This window comes from Herpailurus yagouaroundi, unplaced genomic scaffold, assembly GCF_014898765.1.
Source record: "Herpailurus yagouaroundi ecotype Mexico unplaced genomic scaffold, PumYag 166, whole genome shotgun sequence".
In the NCBI taxonomy this organism is placed as follows: domain Eukaryota; kingdom Metazoa; phylum Chordata; class Mammalia; order Carnivora; family Felidae; genus Herpailurus; species Herpailurus yagouaroundi.
This window is the reverse complement of record NW_024412407.1, coordinates 1386967-1413478: the sequence shown is the minus strand read 5'-3', so window position 1 is coordinate 1413478 and position 26512 is coordinate 1386967. Positions and strand designations below refer to the sequence as shown.

Below are 26512 nucleotides of genomic sequence, written 5' to 3'. Positions count from 1 at the left end.
TAGATGGCCAGAATCTGACAATTTAAAAATAAAATCCATCAATTAAGTGGGGATAGACCAGTGGGGCTCTGTGGCACCAAGTTCACCAAAACCAGTCAACTGACTAAAATATTGTCATTTCAACCCATTTTGGTGAGGCGCAGGAGCAGCCACAGCCTCTGAGTCAGGGGACCCAAATACGTTTGCGTCGAAAGTTGAATCTACACTGGCATTTTGGCTAGGGAACGGGCTGTGTACGTTGACTGTACGATTTTGGAAGGATAAGGCGGTGATGCAGGGCTGTGTGTGTGACTGGATGAGGACATGTATCTGGAACTGTGCCCACTTACAATGACATGGAAGTAAACATTGTGTAGTGTAAGCAGGGCTCTCCCTTTCCCGGGACTCACAAGATGGGACCTTTGGGCTCATGTGGAAACTGAGGCTTAGAGAGTTTTAAATGTCCGAGATCTCCCGGCAAATCAAATCAATGGCTGAGACATACTTAGACACTGTATTAGTTTGCTGGGGTTGCCCTAATAAAGTACCACACACCGGGTGGCTTAAACAATAGAAATTTATTTCCTTTGCCGTTCTGGAGGTTTAGAAGTCCAAGATCAAGGTGTTGGCAGGGTTGGTTTCTCTCGGGGTCTCTCTCCTTGGCTTGTGGATGGTCTTCTTCACGTGGTCCTGGCTTCCTGTGGTCTTTGTGTCTGTGTTCTAATTTCTTCTTATAAGCACACCTGAAATACTGGATTAGGGCCCACCCATATGACCTCATTTTACCTTAATTACCTCTCTAAAGGCCCTGCCTCCAAATATAGTCACCCTCTGTGGTACTGGGGGTTAGGACGTCAACCTATGAATTTGGGGAGGAACATAATTCAGCCTATAAGAGACACCAAGACTCTGGACTCCCGGGCCAGTGCTGTTGTACCCACATCAGACTGACAAGGGATCTGGCGGATTTTGTTCCTGAACTGGTTCGATTTTGTTTGGTTTCTTAAGGATGGGGAAGTTGTTGAGGACCAACGTGAGATTTAAAAATGTTTCCCAGGGCCAAGGCCCAATGGGAATCTAAGATTAGACAGACCACCAAATACTGGGAAAAGTAACCAGAATCTTTGGACGGGAAGGAACCCTGTGAGCTTAACTTGACTATATGGGGGAGAGGGGATGAGAATTTACCTGGTGTATTCAGAGATCCCTGTCGTCAGACGACTCTCCCCGCTGGCAAGTTCTTTCTTATGTGGAATCAGCATTCCTAACGCTAATTAAGCTCAACTCCCTTCCCCGGGCTTCAGTCATCAGAGTTGGACGATGAGACAGGTTTCTTTCCTTTGACAGCATATTAAGGAAACTTCTCTATTCAAAGCAGCCTCGGTCCTCACGTGAGGCTGCGAGGAACAAAAGTTGTGTTTACCCATTTGCTCTCTGCCTGAGCCCTCCAGCCCCTCTGCAGGCCCTGGCCAGCTCTGGGGAGTGGGGCAGAAACCAGGGGAACAGGGAGACCCTTTAACTTCACAGAAATCACAGATGGGCTCTAGCGGGATTATGGAGCATGGTGTGGGTATGCTGAAGCCTGTGCCCAAAAGTGGTCGCTCCTGGGCTGGGAGGGCTCCGCCGTCATGGCGTTTGTTGGTGTCTGTGTAGACTGCCATGGAAGGTAAGCTTGGATCCTGGGGTTTAGAGGGAGCGATGAAAAAAGTATTCAGCTGAAGTGCAAAGAGAGCCAGATGCAGCACGGCTTAGGGATCGAAATACCTGGGTCCTGGTGTCTGTCTGAGCCTCAGTTTCCCTTCCTTCACAATGAGGTGGTTCGATTAGGACATCACTAAGATCCTTCCAGCTCTGAGAAAAAAAACTAGAGGATGCTGGGGGGCAGGGAAGGAATACTCTTTGTAGAAAATCAAATGATGGACTATGTGTCTCCGTGAACCAAACCAGGCACAGAAAACTCTCCATCTTCATTCCAGAGTTGGTGGGGGGTGGGGGAGAGGGGGTGTTAGCTGTGGTGTCTCCTCATTTGACAACTCAACCTTTTCCACAGGGCCCCTGCAGCCACACCATGGGGAGCTGTGTCCCTTAGGGACCCTGCCCCCCATGGGAGGGAGGCAAAGGCAAGATGAGGCAGGACAAGGGCAGGGTATCTGCCTGGTGCCAGCAGTCAGGTGAAAGCAGAGAAATCAGCCCCCTGTCCGCTCAGTTTCAAATATCAGAATAAGGGATCCAATTTGATAGCTTTCATCTGAAGTTAATGGATAATGAGGTGCAGGATCAGCCTTATGCATTGATGCAGTTTAAAGCCCCTGGGAAGACTCTGTTTTCCCCCTCCCCAATTATCTCGCCACTGAAATGCCGTGAGCTCCACCATTAGAGCACGAGGTGTTAAGTGCGGGCCTCTGCAGATCACATCCTTTCAAATAGAAAAGCACCGCTGGGGTAGTTTATCAAACAAGGATAGAACAAGGAAAGCACTGCTGGGGAGTTGGGGGAGGGATGCTCAGGGAGTGAGGGGTTCTGAAGATTAATCTCGAGATACTTCTCAGTTTCACATCGGCTGACCCTGGTGAGGAAGCTAGACTCTGCCTGGGCTAGTGGAAAGTCAAGGGCTCCCCTAGAACCCAGAGGCCTCAGCTATGGGAAAGGGGTGGACTCCAAGTGGTGAGGGCAGTCATTATGCTGAGAAATCACAGGGGCTGCCAGTAACACTGAATTCAGAGAGAGAAAAATGCCAATAGTGTGCATGCACTTGGATTGGCCACTGTAGGAGCCAGTGTACAAGTGCCCTCCCCCCCCCCCCCCCCCGCCGGTTCATCGGATTGTAAAACTATTTTTTTTTTAAATATCAGTTTCATTGCCATGACTATCTGCTGTTTATCTAACCCACGAGGCATGACTTGGAAGTGTTAAAACATAGCAGATGGGGAAACCTGGTTCAAACCTGGCTATGTGACCTTGGGCAGGTGACTTAACCTTTCTGAGATTACATTTCCTCATCAAATTCAGTATAAAGCACCTGGCATATAGTCATCTTCTCTTAATGGAAGCGATTATGGTTATGAGTATTGAGGGGGCTTCAAGACACTGTCCATAAATTGGAACTAAGTCATGGAATGAATGACCACCATGTTCAGAACAAACAGAAGCTCACATCGTGATAAATTGTGCATAATGTTCTTTTTACCTGGATGAATCCAGTTTCTTTCCAACTTCATTTCATCTCTCAAGATCTGTAATCAGTAATATTACTGTAATATGACTTTATCAGTAATAAAGATGCAGAGAGAGAGTTCTGGATATTCCTCTAAGCAGCTTGGAAACCTTAGGTTCGGGGTGAGGATAGCCTTATCCACAGAGAGGATGGATGGCTGCCTCCATGATAGGGACTTAAAAAAAACCAAAAACATAAACTACCCTCACACAAATTTCTATCATGCCACCTGCCATGAGTCTGAAATCCCATCATTATGGCTATTTCCTTCCATCTGGGCAGTGGCTCCTGAAGACCTCTACCAAAAAGCACACTGTTTCCCAGGAGAATGTACATGTCAACACATTGGTGGCTTCCTGATCTGGCAGCCTGATTGTTACCCAGTCGAGATTAGAGTGGGGCTCCGGACAAGTAAGTCTTGATAGAACCGGGGGATATGAAAGGGCCAGAGGCTAACAGCGGAAAGTGTAGGCAGCAGAAAAGCGTGAGGACTGTATAAAGAGGAAAAGACACCAAATGGGCTATGGGACCCGCCAAAAACGTCAACTCTGCCACCTATGGCTTAGACAGCTAAGAAGCAGATTCAATTCTAACTCTTCCAGCTCATCTTTATATTGAGTCTACCTGGTTTTTGTGTCCTCTAGCCTAGACTCGCTTCTTCCCAGGTGAACTGCGTACTTGGGCAGCGAGGTGGAGGCTGACCTCAGGGTCTGGGTATCTGGGCAGCAACACCCAGGATCTCAATGACAGGCCAAGCTGCTCCGTCTGTGATGAAGACTCTCATGACATTGGCTCTGGCTCTCCACCCCGGGCTGGGGCTGAGGAAGTGAGCTCCACAGATCACTGGGACTCCAGGGGGCTTTTTAGGTGGTCCAAGAGACTACTCGCAATCCGTCATCCAAAAACACGTGTCTGGTTTGTGTTTTCATTGTAATCTCTGAGAAGATACGATTTTTTATTTAAAGTGGAAGGAAATGAGTATTTTAAAAAGTGTAGCCATGGTCATGATTATTCACTCAGGAAAAATATATGTGCGAAAATGTGTGCATATACAAATGTATATATGCACATATATATATATGCACATGTCTCCTTCCTTTCCCTCCCCTCCCCTCCCCTCCCCTCCCCTCCCCTCCCCTCCCCTCCCCTCCCTTCCCTTCCCTTTTTTTTCTTTTCTCAATGCCAAAAGAGACCAGGGGGATAGATGGGGCCCGGCATCTCTGAGGTCTCGCCTGAACAGTCTGAAAGCCCCTGATACCGACGTTACATTTGCAGGACCAGCCATTCTCCTACACTTGACTCAGATGTTCTGGCATCATGCAGGCACCCGTCCCCTCTCTAATCCAGTCTGCCTCTAAACGATGTGCAGGCAATTTCTGCCCCCCAAAGCACAATCAGAGAAGAATCTGGTTCCTCCCACATCATCCTAAACATTGCTGTGAGGCCAGGGAAACAACATTAATACCCAAAACTCTCTGGGGCTCAGCTACTCTCCTCCCCAACCTTTCCCCCCACCCCAGATTAGGGGGAAATTCCCTTAACAGGGATGGGAAAAACTGGGAACGGGAGAGGAGAATTGGGAAGGGGAGACTGTGCTAAATAGGTGTAAACACGAGGAGGGGCTGTGTAAGTGCTCCGTGGATGGGAGGAGGAGGAGCCGGAGGGTGGTAATTAGCTTATTATTGTTTCCCCTGGGTGTTGTGAGAATTCCTTAGGAGACACTTGTAAAAAAGCAGAGGGAAGACAGTAAATACACATCTAATGATATGCTAAATAAATTATTATTGTTATTATTATGACTATTATCATAGCAATTGCAACTTGCTCCTTGCATCCAAGTTTCCACTAGAAATGGGAATTAGATCCCTTATAGCCAGGCCTCCATGCTGTCACTATGCCCTCAGGATCCCTCCCCCCGCCCCCCTCCCCCCCCCCCCCAGATGAGTGGAGTAGTAGGGCAGTGTAGACCAGGCTTCAGTTAATAGCCACTCTCCTGGTTTCTGCAGGAGAGCCGATCGGGAGCTCGGCATAAGCAAGGCCTGTGCCTGGTGCCTGCTCTAGAAAAGGAAAGAAGGAAGAGAGCTCTGCCAAGAATGGCAGAGAAAAACTACCTGACTCCTAAGCAGAGGCACTCAGGGAGGGTACAAACAAAAGGAGATAACTGGAGATGGGTCACAAGAAGCAAGGGAGACTCAGCCCAGAGATCATGGGCTTCCTGGTCTCTGTATGAGCCCAGCAACCCTCAACAACACTGTGGGTATGCACATTTTGGTGGGGAGAGGGTAGATTGTTTTTATCTGCTTCTCAAAGGAGGTTGGGACCCAGAAACAGCTAGGAGCCATTCCAGCCCAGGTAAGAGAGCTAGGACTCTCCAGGATTAATGATGTATGGCCAGTGTTTCTCATCTCCCGTCTTTTGGCCAAGAACAATCATTGTCTGAAGCCACAGGTTCTGAGGTTTACAGCAACTGCCCCCACCCCAGCCCGATCCTGGCCAGAGTCCAGGCACCTGCCCAGAGTCCTGCTTAGGCAAACCCATGTAAATGCCGGACCCTCTGTTCTCCCACTCAGCATTTCTTTAGGCAAAGCACCCACCATCTCTGTGGGCATTAGGTGTTCTGGGGAGGGAAGGGCTGGGTGTCTCAGGAGGAAACTGTCAGAGTCTGGGGCTAGAATTAAGGTTTAACTTAGATCCCTCTCTGGATGTTGGACCCTCACCCAGACACAGGACAGATTGCCCCTAAAGACTCTTATGGAAAAAAGGAATCGCATTTGGGAGAGTCTTTCTTGCTCCAGGCCTTGATGGGAGAGGCAAGGCTGACCCTTCCCTGCAGACCAAGATCCTCACTAGATAGAGAAACTGCCTACACTCACCCCATACACTCACGGTGACCTGCCTTCTCCAAACTCCAGGACCTATTCTGCACAGACCAAATCTACAGGGAGTGATGACAGGTTAAAAAAGAAGGGCATCTGGGTGGCTCAGTCAGTTAAGTGTCCGAATCCTGGTTTCAGCTCAGGTCATGAGCTCGTGGTTCACGAGTTCAAGCCCCACATGGGGCTCTGTGCTGGTGGCTCTTCCCTGGTGGTGCAAAGCCTGCTTGGGATTCTCTCCCTCTCTGCACCGCCCCCCCCAAAACAAATAAATAAAATAAAATAAAAAAAAGAACTATATGAAACAACCTAATTAGAGAATATTACCGAATCAGAAAATTTGTGAACATTTTAAGTGAAAAAACTTTTAAAATATTTATTCTGATGCATTTGGTAGTATCCCTGGAGCCCGGCTGAGGGCTTTCCTTCTACCAGGGTGCCTGTCTCATGCTGATTGATTTTTTGTTTTATTTATGTATTTCTTTTTTTTTTAATGTTTATTTATTTTTGAGAGAGAGAGAGAGAGTGCAAGTGGGTGAGGGGCAGAGAGAGAGGGAGTCACAGAATCTAAAGCAGACTCTAGGCTCTGACATGTCAGCACAGAGCCCGACATGGGGCTCGAACCCACAAACCGTGAGATCGTGACCTGAGCCGAAGTCAGACGCTCAACTGACTGAGCCACCCAGGTACCCCTGTTTATGTATTTCTTAATGGACCAAGTGGTAGTTCCTTTTTGGAGCCCTCAGGCTGACAGGCAGCTCCTTCCCAGTCCAGGTCTCAGTTCTGGTTTAGTTTTCATGTGCTTGGGGGTCTGGGGAGCCAGGAGGCTGGGGTGGGGGGTAGGGGGTGGAGTCACTCTACGAGGGCAGAGCCTGGCTTCGGTGCCTCACTCCACCCCCCACTCGCCCATCTCAGCTCAGGCTGCTCTCTGCTGGGCACTAATCTCCAGCCACCATGGGCTCCTGGCCTGGCTCCAGCCAGGGCCCCCAGGTGCCTGCTAGCTAGCTCTCAGCAGTTCTCTCCACCAAAAGCTGTTGCACTGATCGCCATTCGGTTTATCTCCACAAGCATGTATCGGGCTACCCCTCTGTGTCAGGCAGAAGATAGAGTCCTTGTCCCGGAGAAGCTCCAATCCCGTGGGCAGGGGTGTGTGGAGGGTGGCACTTGGCATTTAACCCCAGCCCAGGGGTCTTCACTTCCTTGCCAGAATCCTAGAGATCTTGGAAGCCTGACCGGCCACTGATCCTGAGTGCAGGGAAACTCCCTCAAACCATTGAGCAAAGAGGTCTGTGACTTCCTGGTTTATTTTATTTTTTTTTTATTTAAAAAAAAAATTTTTTTTTCAACGTTTATTTATTTTTGGGACAGAGAGAGACAGAGCATGAATGGGGGAGGGGCAGAGAGAGAGGGAGACACAGAATCGGAAGCAGGCTCCAGGCTCCGAGCCATCAGCCCAGAGCCCGACGCGGGGCTCGAACTCACGGACCGCGAGATCGTGACCTGGCTGAAGTCGGACGCTTAGCTGACTGCGCCACCCAGGCGCCCCTGTGACTTCCTGGTTTAAAGAAAGAAAGATGGAAAGAACCGGGGCCAGGGGAAAAATGTCTTTTCTCCTGGGATGGTTGGTGGCAGGGGAAGAATTGTGGAGTCCGGGCCCAGTTGGCACCTGGAAGGAGGCTGGAGAGAGAGCCAGGTAGATGTGAGCGGGAGAAATGAGGTCTAGAGGTGCCGATCCACGTTCCCCACACATTAGAGCCAAATTCTCCCCTCAAGGCCCAGGGCAGTGCTGGTAGGAAGCTGGAGGGTATAGCTGTACCCAGAGGGCAGGGAACCCCAAGCTGGGGAGCAACAAGGAGTGACCCAATGGAGCAGGATTAAGCTCCTGAGGCCTGGGCCTCCAAAAAAGGGGGTTGAGCAAGGCCTCCTGAAACTCCCATCAGAATAAGCCCAACACTTGAAAATTCACCCCTCAAACTACCACACAGGCTCCTACCACAGAGCCCCCCCAGGGGCACAGGAGGCCCCGGTGAAAGCAAGCTTTATTTGGCCACAGTCCCTGGCTTTCCTGGCCGCATCCCCAGAGAGCAAAGGCAGTGAAAGCGCACCCCTCCCTGTCCTGTCCCTAAGTCTCCTCACCTCCGAAGCCACCTTTCTGAGACCCTGAAACTGGGGTTCAAGAGCAATGTGCCAGGAACGCAGAAGGGGCTAGGTGGTGGCTGACCTTTAGTGCACGAAAGCCAAACCGAAGGCCTGCTCCCGGGCCGCGGAGCTGAAGCATACCTCCAGGTTGTGGTACTGTTCCCGGCCTCCCCTTCCACAAGACCCGCGCCCACGACCGTCTGTACCTGCCCCTCACAAAACCAGCTCCCTGTCTTCAGGTGGGTGCCTGGGGTTCACCGCTGTCCTCCTTGACTGTTCCCGCCACACCCCAGTCATTTTGCCTCCTCTTCTCAGGGCTTCCTATGTTCTGTTTACCTCGTGGCCCTCTCCCCGTAAGTAAAGAACTCTGCTAGCTGATTTCCTAGATGGCCCGATCCTGCTTTTCAGTTGGCTCTCTGGAAATATTTCTGTGAATAAGTCTCTCTCAGCCCCTACGTATAAATATGTCTGTACAGAGATAGACTGGTCTGAGCCCCAATACACACACATCACGAGGTAATTACACCCTTATATACATACAGATCTCTCTACAGAGTTATATTCACAAGTGTCTATAACTCTACAGAGAGATAGCAGCATGTACATATAGGACTATAATTACTTACGTCTATTTTTATAACTATGTAGTTATAAATAGAGATGCCTATATATAGTGATAATAATATAGAAATATCTCCACAGCCATATATGGCTCTGAGTGAATGTTCTAACTACTCTATATCACAATCAATAAGTATATATCTCCTGATACATAATTCTAACGATATACATTTATCTATATAGCTGCTCGGAGATATAAATCTGTCAGGATATCAAATGTCCATAAAACTGGATGGCTGTAAGAGAGTCGTATATTTTCTCATATATAAATCTACTTCTATAACTATTGTATATGCACGAATACAATGGAAATAATTATATTTTCCTCGAGCATAAATCTGTAAATACAAGCACAGCACATTTAGGTATGGTTAGAGATAGAGCAATATTTTCTAGACATCAGTGCCTCCAAACAGGGAGAGTTATAGTGGGGGTTATAAATAAACTCTCCAGATGTGAACAGATCAGTAGAACTAGATGTAAATACGGCTCTAAGCCGGCCTTCTTTTTCTTCTCCTTCAAGATATTCCTGAAGTGAGGTCACCCATGACAGGGTGCAGAGGAGTCTGGCCACTGATATTTGCCCCCCCCCCCCCACCAAGGAGGGTTGGAGGTCGCTAGACTTTGGGGAAACCATACAGGAGTGGGTAGGGGGCGGCCCAGAAGCCCCTGTTGTGTCGGTCCCCGGGTGGCTGAGCGCCTGGGCAAGTGGAGAGGCCTAGGGGAGAAAAATGGAGAGTCTGGCTTGAGTCACTTTGCCCCTTCTTAGGTCCCAAATCCTCGCACCAGGGAGGCCGGACCAGGCATCCGAGCCGAGCCGAGAGGGCAGGAGGGGCGCGGAGGCTGGAGAGAAGGGGGCCGCAGGCCGGGCTGGGGACGCCGAGACAGAGCAGGGTCGCCAGCAGGAGCCCGGCCCCGCTCGGCGCCCCCCGTCGCCCCGGGCCGCCTGGAACCCAAGATCCGGCCTCTCCCCGCTCGCCCTGCACTCAGCGCTTCCCCCGATTTCATTTTATTTTATTAGTATTTTGTCCGACTGGTTATCAGTATCCTCCGCCTCGCGTGGTGTTCAAATGCAAGGACGCCCCGGGTTCTCTTGCGAATCTTTGTGTGTGCACCGGTCTTAAAGAAGTGACTCAGTGGCAAGTGTAGTTCTCCGTCCCTTTCAGACCAGATGGGTCACCGGCTGTTGAAAAAGAATCAAAACCTCTGAAAAGGTTTGTGACTTAAATCTTTTAAAAGTTCTCAACGCTTGTTTGTTATGGTCATTTTTTTTCCCCTTTTCTTTCCTTTCTCTTGTAAAAAGTTGGGTAATTTGCGTTTTTATATTTCCTCTTTGATTTCTTCTTTCCTTTTGGGGGGATACAATTGTTTTTAAAGGGGGGAGGGTGGTGGTGGTGGTGGTGGATTTCGTTAGACCCGAAACTGTGGGGCGGCTTTCTCTCTGGGCAAGCGCCGTATCCCTACACATGTGACTCCCCACCACACACAATAAATACATAGATAAGATTTACCAGAAAATTGTACCTGGAGAAAACGAGGCAGATGTGGAAGGATCCGGGAGCGTGGTCTTCTCTTCTTTTATGGAAATCCTCAGGCTCCAAGACCGCGAGGGAAAATTCAGCGCGCCTCAACCCCTCCCTTCTTCTTCTCCTTTTTTGTTGTTGTTGCTGTTGTGGTGGCTGTTTTTGTTTGTTTGTTTGTTTGAAAAGCCCCCAGAAAGGGAACTTTCCCTGGGCCTTCTGGAAACCGGCCTTGCTCTCCCCTCTCTCTTGCAGGCGGCCATAAATGTTTTCCTGCTTCTGTCCATACCCGGCGGCAGGTCCTCCCCCAGCACCTCTGCGGCCCGACTGGCCGGGACCCCTGGCTCTGGCCATCGCCTCATCCATCTCTGCCCCCTCGTCTGACCCTGTCCGCTTGCTCTTCTCTTTAAAACAGGGGCTCCAGAGACCCCAAAGCCACTAATCACCCCCATATGTGGGGTCCCTCCCCTGATCGCACAAAGCAAAAGCCAGAGTAAAAGAAGCAGGAAAGAGTGGCCTCCTGGCTCTCCCTCTCCTCCTCTGGCCAGAGGACCTTGTCTGGAGAGGGGGTTCCCAAACCCAGCCCCCTGAGGGCATAGGAAGAAGCTAACTTCCTTCCTTCCTTCCTTCCTTCCTTCCTTCCTTCCTTCCTTCCTTCCTTCCTTCCTTCCTTCCTTCCTCCCTCCCTCCCTTCCTTCCTTGTCTTCCCCTCAGATGCTGTGATCATGACTCCTTCCCCTGGCCCCTCCTCAAAATATCTCCTCTTGCATTTTATTGTTACCCTGCTAGGGAGGGACTGTTAACTACTGTTTTATTGTTATTTATTATTTATTGTTATTATGACTGTTATTAGAGATTTGTTCACCGGGTTCAGGGGACAGCAGCCAGGCCCAGAGGGAGGCCTGCTTCTCACACATGCACTTGCGTGCACACACACACCTAGCACACTGCACACTCACAGGTATCATGCCCACAGATAATCTGCTAGACGCAGGCCCCGGCCTGGGAGGCAGGAGTCCTCCTACCCCAGCACACAAACACCACACTGCCCACGCATCCCAGCAGCATTCAGGGCAACCGTCACCCGAGCCCCAGCCCCAGCCCCATGCCGAAACCCACAGACAGCGAGCTTGTAAGGAAAGCAAAATACATAAGAACCCACTTGCAGAGATCCCTTCTCTCCCACAACCTGGAGGGGTGAGTCAGGCCTCTGTCTCTTTCCCCCAGTCTCTCTCTCTCTTTCTCTTTTTTTCTCCTTGTTTACAGCTTCAGAGAGCTCAAGGCCCATAAATCTTGAGGGGCCTACAGAGCGCAGAGCACATTTGTATGCATCGTTAGGACTCGCTAATACCTAAGCCCATTAACGAGCGTGTATGCGCGTGGTTTCCGGTGTGTATTAACTTATAGTTAAATTCTGGAGGAAAGGGCATTGTGAATTAACATATACCAAATCCATCACCAGCTTTTGTCATATCATATTAGTCAGCCATGGGTTTGGGGTAGCTGATTACCTCAGTCGGGGTGTACCCACCCTCCAAACTTTCTGGAGCAAGTCTAGAGGTGGGTTTAGGGGAAGGCAGGACACCCCTACCCTAGCCCCGGTCATTCAGATCCCTCAGGCCGGCGGCTGCACACCTGCGGGATGGTGGAGGGGCTGCGCACCAGTTCAGGAGGCCATCGGCGGCGGCGGCGGCGGCGGAGGGTGGCGGGCGAGGGGGAGGCCCTGACGGTGGCGGGCCCAGATTGTGCTGGGGCCACGGGGCTGCTTGGCCCATGGCCGCTGGTCTGTCTGGTTTCCGCTTTCGGAGAGAGAGGAGAAAAAAGGCAAGTGGAGTCGCTAAACTTTAATTAAACCGGAGAGAAGACGGTGGGGGGAGGAAAAAAAAAAAAAAAAAAACAACAACAACGATCTGAGGAGGAGGAGGAGGAGGAGGAGGCCGAAGGCCAAGGAAAGGAAGCGAGGCGGGGCAGGCTCGGAAGCCTGGCGATCTCTGCAAGGGGCTGAAGGCTGGGCTTTCCCCCCACCCCACCTACCCCGTCCTCACCGTGGTTAATTCTAGCCCTCTTAAAAAACGGATAAATACCTGAAATTAAAACAATAGAATTTTTAAGGGAAAGGGGGAAAAAAGGAAAAGAAAGACAAGGTAACGAAAAAGAAAATCTTTTCTAATTATAGCCAGGTGTTCTTGGTTCCAATGCTTCAGATCCTATTGGAACCCCAAGGATCTGTATAATTGGGCCCGTATAGACAGAGATGAAAGATGCCAGTTCTAGAGAGAAAAGGGGGAGTGGAAGGTCCATCTCTTGGGGTCCTGTAGAAAATGCCATAGACAAGCTAAATTATTGTGTCCGTGTGGATCCAGTTGCCTATTTAAATACAGCAAGCGGGGCGGGGTGGGGGCGCCGGCCGAGCGGCCGAGCAGCGAGCGGGCGGCGGGAGAGAGAATGTCTCCCCCCCCCCCCCCGACCCCCCTCCTGCGCGCGCGAGAGCAGCTCGGGGCCTCTGGGCGAGGCTCGCGCGGGCTGGGCCGGGCGGGCCGGGGGCCGAGGCCGGGGCCCGGGGCCGGGGGAGGGGAGGCGGGGGCGGGCCCTCCCCGGGCGCTGTGAACTTTAGCTGGGCCGCCGCCTGTCAGCCCCAGAAAGCGTTAAAGGTGCAGCAGCCCGCGCCAGCCTCCGCAGCCGCCTTTGTACGCGTGATTTATGACTTCAATCTTGGTTCACCGAGAGTTCACACGGCTTTCGCTGCTGTTGAAGGTTAAAAGATGGTCTTCGCTTGACAAGTGGGACTATTGAAAATTCCTTCTTCTTCGTTTTTTTTTTTTTTTTTTTTTTTTTTTTAAAGAAGCGAAGAGCGGAGGCTCAGAAGAGAGAAAATTTGGGGGGAGGGGACAGGAGTTGCAGGTGGGGAAAAAATGGTAGATCAGGAAAGTTTGTTCCCCTACTTTAGGATTTTTTTCGTAGCTAAGATTTTGGAGTACGTTGGGGAGGCGGGTAGAGAATAGGAGGAGCTAGGGAAGGGATTTAATGATCTCTGGAGGCCAAAGGAGTGGCATTTTAAGAGAACGCAAGTCGTGCTTCCACAATTAATTATCTGGATAATTTGGATCACGCCTAACTGATCCCTCTCTTGAGACGAAAAGTGGGGCCAGGGAAGGAGCTTGAAGTGAAGGGTGGATGTGTGGTCCCCATGGCAGTGGGTGCCCCCTGGGTGTGCCGCGCTGACCATCCACCTAGGCCAGAAGCAGATTTTCAAGCACATCCTTGCACCCACAGGTTTGGAAGAGTGCTTTAGGTCCGCTTGTGCCAACTCCCTTCATCCTGAGATGTCGCCTCACATGCAGATTTGGTGCAACTGCTGAGGCTGATGGGAAAATCATAGAATTGGGATTGAAAATTCTTTCTAATGCCAGATCCTCTTGGCCACTGGCCACTTGCTCCTTCTTCCTTCTAGAATATTGAAGAAGGTGGTTCCACAGCAGAGATGGTGGTCAAGGGTCTCCTAATGGCCAGAAGATAATAAGGCCCCTTTGTGGTCTAAGGCATTGAATTTGGGGAGAAACAGGAATCTCTCCTTTTTAGATTCCCTGAGAGAGAGGAGATCTGGAGCTGGGAGGGTCTGAGTAGCTCTTTGAGCTTCCTTTAAGAGATTTAAAAAATGGGAACTTGGAATTATGGGTGTTGGAGAGGAGAGCAGAAGGGAGCTGGGTCTGGGGGTGGGTATGCCTCCTTGGCCCTGTTTAGGCCCCACCACCAAGACATCCCATGTAGATGTCTTCTCAGTAGGTCAGCGTCAGCCCCTCGAACCCAGACCCTGGAGCCAACAGCATCCACACTAGAAGGGGTACTCCCTGTTTCTCTTCCCACCTAGAACTGGAAGATCTTCTACCACCATGAGGCCTCCTAGACAATCCTCGTGAGAAGGGAGGAGAGAGAGGGAGAAGAGACACCCATCTTTGTATAAAAAGCAGAACAGGCAGCAGGGGCCAGAGAGACCACAGAAATCCAGGGTCTAGGTTCTGAGGTCCCTTTGGCAGGGTAGAATGGGGAGGAAGTGTGGCCCTGTGTTTAGAAGCATGGGGGGTGGGTAATAGCCGTAAGGGGGAACCCACCAAGGAGCTCATGAATCTCTTCCACGTTCTGGTTGGGAAGCAGAGGAATGATCTTCAGGGCCTCTAGAAGTAATGGCCGCAATGCAGTCCCCTTCCCACCCCCTCCAACTGAATTCCTCCCTGGGAAATAATTTCAGCGGGCTTGTGCTTATCTGCAAGTCTGGAATAATTATGAATTATTAATTCATAATTAAGACCGTTGACTGTGGCCGTTGCTCTCCAGTGGGCTCATTTATTTCCTTCTCCTCTGTGAAGCACAGGGCACCCTCTGTTAGCCCCTGCCCTCAGAACAAGCAAACTGAGGCCTGGTCCTCTGGAAGGCAGCCCTTGAACTCGGCCCCTGTGTGGAACGGTTGCCGCATTACCGGTCAGGTCATGTTTGCCCCTCACAGAGTGTTTGCGCTCCATTAACCACCACCCACTAACTTCAGATTTCAAAGCGCTTCGTAGGCCCGGCTCCTAGAAAGGTGGAGTGGAGACTGTGAGTGAGACTCCAACGAGAGAAGCAGGTGGGCCGAGCTGTGTGTGGAGACAGGGGGTAAGGCCTGGTGGCAAAGGACACCCAGGTGCGACAATCCAAGTGATCTGGGATCAAGGGTGGGCCTTCTGCCTCCCCTGCCCTAGGACAAGCTGGTCTCCCTCAGCCCTCCGGAGACCCCTGAATACTGGCCCCTCCTTTTCTTGGCCTCCCTTTCCTCCTACCCCACTCCCTTGAGGTGGCAAAGGCTTCAAGATACACCATGCTCTTGGATGTTTGGGGGTGGGGAGTGGGATCTGCCCGTTGTTTCACATCTGTAAGGGCCTAGAGAGGGAGAAAATTGTCTCCTGTGAGATAATTTCCATCCGAATCCCTGCCTGCAGCTCACCTCCCCCTGCACGGAGGCATTTTCTTCATCCCCTCTTCCCTCCTTCCCTGCCCTCTGAGAATGCTGACCGGGATAGGGGTGGTGGAGGGGGGGGTGGAGGCAGAGGCGGTTCCCAGAGTTGCATCTAGAGAAAGGCAGAAGGTAGAAAATGAAGGAGGGGGTTCAAACCTCCTATTTCCTGAGAGTTTTAACCTCTGTTCCTCAAGCCCAGATCCGCACCCCAACCCAGGGCCTTCCCTCCTCCTTCCCCCAACTCTGCCTCATGGAGGCAACGCCTCCCTCACGCCGTGACTGCCCTGAGAACTTTACTCTGAGAACACCGCCACCTTTCACAGGACGTGTGGGGACCCAGCCCCTGTGACTCGCTCAGTGCCCGCCTGGTCCAGAGGGGACCTGTGGCCCGGCCAGCACATGGCCATTTCATGTCCCAGTGGAGCAGGCCGTGGAGACATCTCAGCTGCCATCCCAGACCTCAGCTGCTCTTTCCCCAAGTCACTCCAGCATCCTTGGTCTCCTCCAAGCCAGGAGGCAGGTAGGAAGCCCCTCTGGAGAGTCCCCGGGAGTTGGCGAGCATATTTTAATTTACTGTCTGATGGCAAATAAAGAGACCTTGGGAAAAAGGGAAGGAGCGACTGCGCCCAGGCGCCCTCCCCACCCGCCCCTCCTCTGGACATTGGCTTTCTCGATGAAACAGTGCTCTGTTGTTCTTGGACAACCATTCCCCACCATCTCCGTTCGAAGGGTTTGAGTTTCACCCTCCGTTCACCCCCATTAATCACCCCCGGCCGCTAAACATCACCCAGCCCCCTCTGGCCCTTTCTCTTCTTCTTGCCCTTAGTATTCATGGCGGGCATTCCTCACTGCTGCGTGCCTCACAAAGACCCCTCCTCTGACACAAGGTCCCTCCCCCTCTCCAGCTACCCGGTCCTGGTCCTCGGTGGGCACAACTCACCTTTCCCAGCGTTCTGATTGCCGGCTCCCGCTCCTGAACCCCGTCCCCCGGCTTTCTCCACCACCACTGCCCCCTTCCCTCGCCACACCTTCTTCCTCTTGGTACCTCCGGTCATCCCCACACACCCCGGCCCCTCCCCCCACAGCCCTCTTTTCTCCGAGCTCCATCCACATGCCCCCTTCTTGTCTCCCTTGCCTTTCCCCTCCCCAAGATGATCCCCAGGTCCTTCCCATACTAGCTTTGAAGCCCTTCCAGCCCGGAGAATCTGGGAGAATCTGTAACAGTGGTTACAGCACAGGCTCTGAGTTCAAATCCCAGAGCCGTCGCTTGCCAGTTTGTAGAACCCGAGGCAGATTCCTTCACCTCCCTGAGCCCTCCATAAAATGGACATACCCACTGACCTCACAGAGTTGTGTAGATCCGATTAAATTTTATTTGCATAGATCCGAGCATTCAGCAGGGGCTTGATAAATGGTAGTTATTAATATTAGAAGCTTCTGGTAAGGGGAATAAAGGATGCTCTTCAGATTCCAATAAAAGTGAAGGGATTGTCCCCTCCACCACCTGAAAGGGAGTGGTAAAAATTACATAGTCACACAGAGGAGCAGGGCCCCCTCACCAGGGAGCCATACTCTCCTGTTAGCCCCGGAGGGTCTCATCTGTTGCCGCACATTGGAACGCACTGGGGAGCTTTAAAAAATACTGATGCCCGGGTCCCCCCCTCCAGGGATTCTGATTTGGTTGGCCTGGAGTAGTGCCTAAGCATCTGGTTGGAAAACTCTTCTGGTGATGCTAATATGCAGCCTGGGGTTGAGGTATGGGCCCTAGGAGGTGATATGGGAGGCGAGAGGCTGCCAGCTGAGAGCTCTTCCAAGTGTGGGCCTTTTCACAGCCTCATTGCCTCATTGGGGGGAGGGTGCCCCTTAGCATCGGCTTCTCTGGACACTTCAGAATTTTAGAGACTCTCATCTTTTTCATTTCCTACCATCACTAGGGTTTTGAAAGGGGCCTCCCCAAGAGGAAACGGGAATGGACAGATTGACCTCGGAGAGGCCCCTCTCTCCTCAAAAAAGCATCCGGTCCCAGACCACCAGTGACAGAGGCAGAGGCAGCCAGTAGGAGAATTTGTAGTTACATAGTAAATGGAATTTCTACCTGGTTGCTACAATAATAGGCCAAGCAATTAGGATACAAGTTTCCAGGATCTTTTCCTATATTTCCAAAAAGATAAATCACCCCCAGGAACAGAATCTGCATATTGTAATTAACTGATAAATATTTCATGCCTGATTCAAACTTTCTCCTCTTCTATTTAATGGCCACAAACTTGAGCACAGAGGAATCAGGGGAGTGAGGAGAGGGAGGGAAGGGAGGCTCCACTTTGGCTTTGGGGGAGGGAGAACCTGTCTCAGCTGCCTCGTTGTTGACTTTCCTCCTGTTCCTTTAAGGAAACATTGCTCACCTGGAGAAAATTGGGTTGCAGGTGGTAGAGGGTGTTGGCCCCCCCCCCCGACCTCCCCCAGGGGAGGCCAGTTTCTGGTGACCCCCCGGGGCACCGGGGGTGGCAGGCTTGGGAGTCCAAGGGCTCACTGTCTGAATACAAGCACCACTTTGCCATTTATTAACCGGTTGGCTTTAGGCCATTTACTTAATTTATCTGAAACTCAGTTTCTTCATCTGTGAAACAGGCGTAGCAATCTTTTCCTTGTAGGACTGCCTGTGCCCAGCACGTTCTCTAATACATGCTATTATTATCAGCAGGAACAACTTATAATAAACAGTCACCCCCCCCCAGCACTGTACCCACTCCTTTGCCCTACTCCATCCACCCCAGTGTTGAAGGCACTTAAGCAATTAAATGCTTACCCTGAATGCAGCAAATACGTATCTCATTTAATCAACAGAACAACCCTATGAAAGGAGCGTGTTATTATCCCTATTTATTGTTTGTGTTGTGCAAATGAGGGAGCTGGGGCTTGTAGAACTTTCTGTCTCACCCAGCTAAGTGGAGAAGAGCACAGACTGTGTGGTTTTACATTGGGGCTCTGCTGTTCAATGAATAGCTGTGGACGCAGCATAAGCTCCTGAAATTAACCGAAGTCTCAGTTTCTACATCTGTAAATTGGAAACATTCATGGTACCTCCCTGGAAGGTCATTGGGAGAGATGCATGTACGAGGCCCAGCTCAGTACTGGCACACAGTAGGCGCCCAGTAAATACTAGCCGGCATCTCCAACATCACCATTGTCATCACCATCACCATCACCATCACCATTATACCACCAGTGGCATTCCTGGTGTCTCCTGCTCTTTGGTGGTGTTGGGAGGTTAAGTGTGTGTGAGGGTTCTCCACAGGCCACAGAGCAACTCTCTCATTAACTCCCCCACCCCCCACGCACACTTCAGTACCCAGGACTTGGGAAAAAGGACACTAAACAGATTATGACTCCATTTCGGGAATTAAATCAAAACTCAAGACTAACTCAATTTGGTTCCTGACGAGAGAGAAAGGTTAAAAGGGAGTGAGGAGGCGTCTGGGTGTGCTCTCAGAATTGTAATTGGTTCTGGATCCTTGCCCCCGGCCCCTCTGCAGGGCCAGCCCCCCCCCCCGCCCCCCCCATGGGGATCCCTTGGGTTGAAGGAGTGGAAGAGCCTTAGAACTCTGTGTCACCCGGAAGTGGGTGAGGGGGCTGGGAAATCGTCTGAGAACATTTCCCCAAGAAGGATTCTCTCCTCACAGCCCTGAGTCAGCCTAGCCCTGGATTGAAGGGGATCCCAAGACAGGATAAGGAATGAGGTTTAGGTGAGTGGGCGGGTCTCAGTAGAGTGGAGGAAGGGTCCTGCTCCAGGCGGCCACCTCCCTGGAGAAATGTCGCGCTGCTGTGCTTCTCTTTAAACACACGTTAGCAACGCTGACTGCCATCTCTTACTTTCAGGTATACTTATTAGACACCCCAAAACATTATATGACATGCGGACGTGCATAAACATATGTTCTGTGTGTGGATATCCACCCAGCTCTCATTCCGAGCAGTACATTAGCCTGTATTCTTCTGAGCACTGTGAACTAAAAGTGAAAATCAATTTCAGCTTAAGGGAGACGGTAATTTCCCCCCCCGTGTTTTCTCCTTGGCTGTTAACACTCTCCATCCAGGCTTGGAAAGACCATTATTTCCTATTATACAGAAGGGGAAACTGAGGCTGGAGACAGATGAGTGAGTGGCTTGTTCAGAATCACAGTTGCAGCATAGGACCCAAGGATGATTTCAAAACAGAAACCGAGGTCTCCGAGGGAGAGAGGGCAGGGAGAGACCCCATCTCAGCCCTGACCCGGAGGCCGCAGGCCTCTCCAAAGCCAGGTGGGTTGGGGGCCCCGCGCCTTGGAGGAGGGACTCCCGGGCTAGCCAAACAGCCAGCCTCGGGCGAGAGCGTCGCCAGCGCGTCCTCATTCCGCGATTACTGTCAGGGGACCATCCATCAGCGCCGCCCGGGACGCTCAGCCCAGACTGCCCGCCGCCCGCCGGGGTCTCTCCAGATCGCATTAGCGAGGGGAGAGGGCGCGCTTTGGCACCACTGCGGGGAGGGGGACCTGGGCAGGCCCCAAGGCTGCTCTGGGACCCCCCTCCTCCCAGCTCCCGCCCTGGAGCCTAAGGGCGCTGAAGGGGGCGCTAGAACCAGCGAGGGGCAGGGAGGGGAGCCCCAATACGGAGGCTCCGGGGAGGGGGCCGGGGCATGCTGGGAGGAATGGCCAGAAGCAGAAAGAGAAACACCTGTAAAGGGCGAAACAGGAGCAAGTTGGCTGGCGCGGGTGGGGGGGAGGCACTGAGCAGGGGTGCAGAGAATGGGAGAGAATTCGTGGGAGAGAAGGGTTTTACTGGGCGGGGGGGGGCGGGGGGAGAATTTGGAAAAAAGAAGAGAGCAATCAAACAGGTTGCTGGGAACCTTAGGGATAAGCTAGGGCAGCCCCCTCACATTACATACACATGGAGAAACTGAGGCCCAAATGGGGGGAGCCCGTATCCAAGGCCGACTCCAGCTGCTGGCTGGCCTAGCTTTTGGCCCCCAGGCTCATTTATTCAGTCAACACATGAGTTTTGAGTGTCTGCATTGTGCTGGGCCCCGGGGCTGCCTAAAGGATGCAGGACCAGCTCCTGCCTTCCAGAAGCTGCAGTCTGTCCTGGGCAGGGGGAAGGGGCCTGACCACCCAGAGGAGCTCCCTCACCTGCAGCCAGGAGGGGTTCTAGGAGCCCCACCTCTTCTGGCCTTTCCACCCCCCTTGCCCTCTGCTGCTGTGCATCCATTCTCACGGCCTGTGGCAGCTCCATAGAGGAACCCCTTCCTTCATGCTCCATGGGGCTCCCCAGGAGCTGAGACAGGTGCTTGGAAGTTTGGCCAACTTCTTTTGCCTCCCGTGGTCCACAGACTAGACCTGAAAGCAAGACCCTTATTCCTTGCTCAGTTAGTCTTCTGGGGATGGGCGACATCCCACAGTAACCGTGAGATCAAAGCAGGCTGTGGTAGGCAGGACTGAGGAACTTGTCCATGAAGCACTTCCGGGTTCCACAGTCTGGAATCATTTTTTGCTGGGACTCTAAAGCAGCTGTCCTTTCCTGAGGGCGGGGCTGGCAGCATCTTCCAGGGAAGGACTTGCCCTCCTCAGTCAGATTCTCCAGTGCCCGGTGTGAGGCTTTGTGCAGTTTGAGAGAACCTGGTCCCTGTCCGTGGGGTTTGTGCTCTAGACACAGATGAGCTGACATGTCCCTGGCTTCCCCACAGTCCCTGCGACATCATGGCATCCCCAAATCCTCTGCAGGCTCAGGTCATCTCCTTCCTCCTGCCTCCGGGGGACCTGAGTGGTTCCATCAAACCCCTCACGAAACCTCTCTCCTCAAGCCTGTTCCCAACAAACAGGATGTGTCTCCCTCCTTCCCCATTGTCCAGCATCATCGCTTTGACTTGACTTGGGATTTTGTCGTGACCAAGGCCGAAGCGGCACACCTTTTCCACAAACATCCCTCCCTCCAAGTCATACTCACCCAATCTTCAATGGCCAGGCAGCGAGTGGGGACAATCTCTCTCCAAGAGCTCTGGAAACTTCTCTTTCCTCTATCTGAAACAAGCTCTCTTTTATGCTCTGAGGTTGTGGTGGTTGTTTGACAGAAGGGACCAGCTTTCATCCACAGCCCAGGTTGGATTTAGAGGGAGGCATATGTGAGAGTTTCCAGTCCAGAATCTTTGCCTCTGTGCCAGTCCCCAAGGCGGTGTGAGGCTCAGGAAGGGAGAGACATGAGCAGAGGAGGACATGAGCAGATTATCAGGGTTGGGGTCCCCAGAGGGCAAGAGAGGTGGACACTCTTCAAGTTCCAGACCAAAGACCCACAGGCGAATTTCAGCATTATTCCTTACTGCAGGCAAAGTGAGGCCCTCGGGATCTAGTCCAGTGGAAACGCCTGGGAAAAAGGCTATTGCTGCAGCCTCTGACACTTTCTCCAGAGGAGGATGTCAGGAGCGGTTTTGGAAGCTGAGAGGTTGGGCATAGACTGAAGAAATTCTTCCAGGGGCATGTAGACGAGGACATAGAGCGTCCAGCCCAGCAAAGCATCCAAGGAAGGAGGCCTGGGCAATAACTCTCTGTGTCTCTGTACTAATTCCACACATATTGTCTCGCGTGATCCTCGGTGCTGGGTTCAGCGCCTGGCACAGAATACACGCTTGTTGTACAAATGGATGAATGAGGAGCCGTGGGAGGAAGGTCACGCTCCGCGCTTATAGATGAAGAAACAGAGGCACAGAAAGGTTAAATGACTGGCTCAGGGTCACGTGTCTTGTCACGGGCAGGGCTGAATTGCAGTGGAGAGCCACTTTGGTGGTCGGGAGAGGTGGAGAGGAGGGAGGCAGGAAGGGAAGGAATAAACTATCAGATGCACATGGAGGGGAGTGGGGCACAGAGGAGAGCTCCGGAAAGATGCAACACTCTGAGAAAGATAGCTTTAAGACCACGCACCTTTTCAGATGCCTCTCTGGAGGGAGGGGGTGGTGGCGCCTGGGTGGCTCAGTAGGTTAAGCGTTGGACTTTGGCTCAGGTCATGATCTTGCTGTTTGTGAGTTTGAGCCCTGGGTCAGGCTCTGTGCTGACAGCTCAGAGCCTGGAGCCTGCTTTGGATTCTGTGTCTCCCTCTCTCTCTGCCCCTGCCCTGCCTGCATTCTGCCTGTCTCTTTCTCTCTCAAAAATCAATAAACATTAAAAAAAAAATCTTTAAAAAAAGGATGCCTCTTTGAAGGCTGATCTGTAGCATATGCACAGCCTTGCAAACAACATGGACAGGTCAAGGGGGAGAACAGACCACTGAAGACCGAGAGAGAAAGCTGACCCTGTCAACTTTCCAGAGTCTGGACACCTGGCCACAGACCTTTGCTAGCCCCTAAATGCTGTGTGACATCAGACCAGCCACACCCCTCTCTGGCCCTCTAGAGAACGGAGATACCAGATGAGGAGGAGGGTGCAGAGGGGACGGAAGGGCCAGGTCAGCGTCCTCAGCGTAGCCATCGCAGGCATTAGGTTCCTGCTTCCCTGGATCTATTCTTTGTTGCTGCTGTGGTTGTTTTGTCCCGTTTTAATTATTTTATGTCTTTTGAATAGGAAATACATGTACGTGGTTGAAAACTCAAAAGGCACCAAAAGTGATACAGTGACAAGTAAGTCTCACTCCCAGGCCACCCGGGTCCTGTCTCCATTATTACCACACCAACCACTATCTTGTATCCGTCTCCAAAGATACTTTCTACCTCGCCTGGCTTGTCCCCTGAAGTCACCACAAAGCTGAGCTGAGCACCGGGGATTTGAGGAGAAGTGCTAAAGGCCCGCACGTGGACCGGTGGGGTCTGGGGCACCAAATGCTGTCAGTCTCCCCTCCCACGCCCTAGGAGCTTGGAAGCCTTGCAGGTGACAGGGAGGGGTGGGGCCGGGCAGAGGCAGAAGCTGCTCAAGGGCCTGGCCTTCCACCCTGCCATCCCATGGTCTCTCTCACAGGCCTGCAGGGCCCTCGGCATCAGCCTAGCCTGCTCGGGATCCCCAGCGCACAAGGCTCCACACCTTCCCTCTACCACCTGTTACACGGTTGGCAAGTCTTTCTTGATGCCTCGCTCCACTGCCTTCTACTCCAGGTGCAGCCCAGGACCTTTTATTTTGCCCTCAGTGGCGGTGGGAGGGGGATCCTCCTCTTGGAGATGGTGACTTGGTTCCCTCCCCCGCCCCACGTACGCAATCAGCCACCCTCTCCCCACCTTGAAGGCCTCTGACTCCTGGCCCAGCTGTTACTGCCAACCACGTCATGCTTGCTTGGCACATCCCTTTGGTATTATTAGCCCAAATTACACTTTGGCCGTGGAGATGAGGAAATCCCAACCCAAAGCCAAGTCTTCCAGCAGGGGGTAAATCCAGGCCAGTCCCTTTGGCAACTGAATCTCTCCTTTTTGGGCGATGCGCTGGCCCAATCTTGCACCGTACCCATCACCTTGACTCCCAGATGCTCACACATGGCCCATAGTGAGATAAGGCCCAAGTTAACCCCACACCTGGGATGGCCTCCCCCGGTCTTCCTCTCCAAACCCTCCCCTGGTTAACCTCATCCTTCATATTTACTCACTAAGCAATTATTGAGCACTATTCCAGGTCCTTGGGATGCATCAGTGAAAAAAACAGAGAAAGACCCCTGCCTCTGTGGAGCTTACATTTTAGCAGAAGAGACAGATAATACACAATATATTTATTAAATAGGTAAACCATATTGTATATTAGAAGGTGATAGGGGTATAGAAAAAAAAACAGATCAGGGTCGGGGCGCCGGGCGGGGGTTGGGGGCGGCTCAGTCGGCTAAGCATCCGACTTCAGCTCAGGTCATGATCTTGCCGTCTGTGGGTTCGAGCCCTGCATCGGGGTCTGTGCTGATAGCTCAGAGCCTGGAGTCTGCTTCAGATTCTGTATCTCCTTCTCTCTCTGCCCCTCCCCCACTCATGCTCTGTCACTCTGTCTCTCAAAAATAAATAAATGTTAAAAGAAAAAACAGGGGTGCCTGGGTGGCTCAGTCGGTTGAGCTTCCGACTTCGGCCCAGGTCATGATCTCGCGGTCCGTGGGTTCGAGCCCCGCATCGGGCTCTGTGCTGACAGCTTGGAGCCCGGAGCCTGTTTCAGATTCTGTGTCTCCCTCTTTCTCTGACCCTCCCCTGTTCATGCTCTGTCTCTCTCTGTCTCAAAAATAAACAAACATTAAAAAAAATTTTTTTTTTAAGTAAAAGAAAAAACAAAAAAAACAGATCAGGGGAAGCGGGATCAGGATGGTGGAGAAGTCCAGGGGCCAGGGGCACCTGGGTAGCTCAGTGGTTTAGGCGTCCAACTTCAGCTCAGGTCACGATCTGGCCGGTCGAGAGTTCAGTTCGAGAGTTCAAGCCCCACATCTGGCTCTCTGCTGTCAGCACAAAGCCCACTTCAGATCTTCTGTCCCCCTCTCTCCCTGCCCCTCCCCCGTTTGGATTGTCCCCCCCCCCCGACCCCCCCCCCCCCCCCACCACCCAGCTTGCACTCTCGAGCATGCCTTCTCTCTCTCTCAAAAATAAATAAACATTAGGAGCACCTGGGTGGCTCAGTCAGTTAAGCTTAGGACTTCCGCTCAGGTCATGATCTTGCAGTTCATGGGTTTAAGCCCCAGGTCGGGTTCTGTGCTGACAGCTCAGAGCCTAGAGCCTCCTTCAGATTCTGTGTCTCTATCTCTCTCTGCCCTTCCCCTGTTCTCACTCTGTGTGTGTGTGTCTCTCTCTCCCTCTCAAAAATAAACATTAAAAAAATTTTAATAAATAAACATTTAAAAAAACAGGATGGTAGAGAGGTCTGCAAGTTCAAATATGGAGTCAGCGGGGGTCTCATTGAGAATATAGTATTTGAACAAAGACTTAGAGGTGAAGGGGTAAGTAAGGCCCACAGATATTATAAATAAGGGTGTTCCAAGCACAGGGAGCAGGGGGTGCAAAGGCCCTAGGGCAGGTGCGTGCCTGGCAAGTGTGTGGAGCCTGGAGGCCAGAGTAGCTGGAAGGGCGTGAGCAAGGACAGCAGGGGAGGATGACAGCGGGGCGAGATGATGATGCAGGGCCTTGAACACTGTCTTGAGGACTTTGATCTTCGTTCACTCTTAGGGAAGCAGGGAGCAAAGACACGCGGTGCCAGGTTCTAAATGGTCCTTCTGCCTTTTGTACTGGGAATGGTTTGCACAGGGCAAGAGAAGACACAGGGGGCTTGTGGCAAGGTTACTGCACTAGTCCACGTGAGAGGCAAGTGGCTCAGACCAGGTGGCAGCAGTGCACGCGGTGACAAGGGTTATGGATTTGGTGACCATTTTCTCTGCCTCGGCTTCCGTCCTTTTGCTCTGTTCACTTTGTTTCTTTTTTTTCCAGGTTGTGTGTTTTCTCTTTCCTGGAAGATTGAGAGCTTTCTGAGGGCGGGGCTCAATTCCTGCCCCAGGATCTGCCCCAGCACCTGGGGCAGCACCCGTTCAAGGGCAGATGGCCCACTGCTGCCTAGGAACCGGCTGACAAGCTGGGCAGCCTGGCAGTCCTCCCCCGGTCTCAGGCTCCCTGAGCCGAGGGGAGGAAGGAGGCTGCTGTCTTTAAAGACGACGTGATGGACAGTTATTGAAGGCGCTCAGTTGGGGCTCTACTCTAGTCTTAATCTGAGCCGCCCTCAAGGAAATCATAACCCGCTCTTAAAAACATGTTAAGACCAAAGCTGGTGTGTGTGTTTGAGCAGAGCTTCAGACAGCTACTTAACACTGGGGGCCTCCAGGCCTTTGATTCCTCTACCCCTCGCTTTGCCCTCTCCCCCCAGCTGGCTGGTGTTTATCGGCCAAGACGTTGTTTAAATCACACTCGCTTCCTATAAACATTTCACTTGAAATGCCATCCGCTGCTCCAGAAATTCATCTATCACCAGCTCGGGGGTGTACTTGAGAAGCCTCGGGGCGATGACTCCCCATTCTCTCTCTCCTGTCCCCCCATCATCCCTCCTCCCCTGACCCATATGCTCAGGTTTCACACTGTAAGAACAACTTCCCCTCCGTGTAACAGGGCACTTAGTGCCAGGATTATTTATAACAGCTGAGGTGGCAACAGGCTGTGGGGAGCCGCCCGGCCCGTGGATGCCTCCGCTTGCAAAGCTCAATAAATGGACCTGGCACACTGTTTACCACCTGA

The 26512-nt window shown here is 52.0% G+C and overlaps 3 long non-coding RNA genes across 10 annotated transcripts; 1 reads left to right on the top strand and 2 right to left on the bottom strand.

Annotated features, from left to right (window-relative positions):
• LOC121038456 (uncharacterized) lies at window positions 1–24926 on the bottom strand. 5 transcript variants are annotated; one of them, XR_005794360.1, is made up of 4 exons: window positions 24904–24926; window positions 3818–4130; window positions 1168–3368; window positions 1–730 (listed from the first exon to the last, which is right to left on the bottom strand). It is a non-coding gene; the product is annotated as an uncharacterized LOC121038456 (long non-coding RNA). The 5 variants fall into 5 exon arrangements; XR_005794357.1 differs by lacking the exon at window positions 24904–24926 and having other exon boundaries at window positions 536–730; window positions 1168–2395; window positions 3167–3368; window positions 3818–4318; XR_005794359.1 differs by lacking the exon at window positions 24904–24926 and having other exon boundaries at window positions 541–730; window positions 1168–1376; window positions 3167–3368; window positions 3818–4313.
• On the bottom strand, window positions 9060–12382 carry LOC121038457 (uncharacterized). 3 transcript variants are annotated; one of them, XR_005794362.1, is made up of 3 exons: window positions 11982–12382; window positions 10351–10493; window positions 9060–10009 (listed from the first exon to the last, which is right to left on the bottom strand). It is a non-coding gene; the product is annotated as an uncharacterized LOC121038457 (long non-coding RNA). The 3 variants fall into 3 exon arrangements; XR_005794363.1 differs by lacking the exon at window positions 11982–12382 and adding an exon at window positions 11509–11963; XR_005794361.1 differs by lacking the exon at window positions 11982–12382 and having other exon boundaries at window positions 10351–10963.
• Window positions 9928–26512, top strand: LOC121038458 (uncharacterized). Of its 2 annotated transcripts, XR_005794365.1 has the most exons (5): window positions 9928–10040; window positions 22914–22969; window positions 23049–23216; window positions 23304–24050; window positions 25718–26512. It is a non-coding gene; the product is annotated as an uncharacterized LOC121038458 (long non-coding RNA). The 2 variants fall into 2 exon arrangements; XR_005794364.1 differs by having other exon boundaries at window positions 22914–23216.